Here is a 1,189-nt window from a genome sequence, read left to right as displayed (position 1 = left end):
TTGTGTTCTGAGGTGGCCGCCTCCAGAGCCTGCTCCCCTGAGGGAAGTGGACATCAGGGTCAGAGGGCACCTACGACTGTCTCTCAGAACTTGGTGGGGCATCCACATTTGTGTCTCAGGGGAGGCTCCAGTGTACCCATTCCCAGCAGCACAGTGTGTGCTACAGCAGGGCTGTGGGGAACAGAGGCCTTCTGCCACCTTCCACAGATAAATCACCACAGGCTTCTTAGGAAATCAACTCTACACACAACTGGTATATCAGGGGCTGGGGAGATGACTTAGTAGAATAAGCGCTTGCCTAGCAAGAGCAAGGACCTGAGTTCAATCCCCGGTTCCGCCAAAAAACAAAACAAAACAAACAAACAAAAACACCCAATTGGTATATCAAGCCCTGCCTTTAGAGCTGGACCGAAGTGAGTGAATACACAATATTACAGAGAGGGATCACACTTTCTTAGGAGTCAGGATGGTGTTGGGTCCTGACTGGAGTGTTTCTGGGATGCTGTCCCAGCCCTAGCTTCAGGCCTAACAGGTTGTTTGTTTTTGTTGTTTTGAGACAGGATCTCAAACCAGGCATGATGGCAAATGCCTGTAATCATAGCACTCAGGAGGCTGAGACAGTTGGATCCTCAAAAGTTCAAGGCCAGCCTAGAATACAATACAAACTGAGCTCAAGGTTAGGCTGAACCGCACAGCAAAACACTGTCTCAAAAAGACAAAAAGAGCCAAACAAAGAATAGCCTGAAAGTGGGCAAAGAAATGTGGCACACTATAATCCTAGCACTTGGGAGTCAAGAGGCAGGAAGATTGTTTCATGTTCATTGTTTCAAATTCCAGACCAGCCTGGGCTGCAAAGTGAGCCCAAGACCAGTCTGAACTGCATAGTGAGACCCTGTGTCAAACACACATACAGAGGGCCGGTCCAATAGCTCAGTAGATTAAAGCAGAAGCGGGCCATGCCCCAGGCCACGGAGTCCAGGGTGGGGGCTCACACCTGTAATCCCAGCACTAGGGAGGCTGAAAACAGGAGGATCATGAGGAGTCTGAGCTGTTTAGTGAAACCCTACAAACATACATGCACACAAGAGAAAAAAAAATGAGGCACAATGTAGTTGGTACAGATTTTTCATGTGTTTCAGGAAGAGGACATCTGTGGAGTTTGATAATCTTTAGTTTTAGTTTTAGTTTT

The sequence above is a fragment of the Octodon degus genome, unplaced genomic scaffold, assembly GCF_000260255.1.
Source record: "Octodon degus isolate 3935 unplaced genomic scaffold, OctDeg1.0 scaffold00184, whole genome shotgun sequence".
In the NCBI taxonomy this organism is placed as follows: domain Eukaryota; kingdom Metazoa; phylum Chordata; class Mammalia; order Rodentia; family Octodontidae; genus Octodon; species Octodon degus.
Note: the sequence above shows the minus strand (reverse complement) of the source record.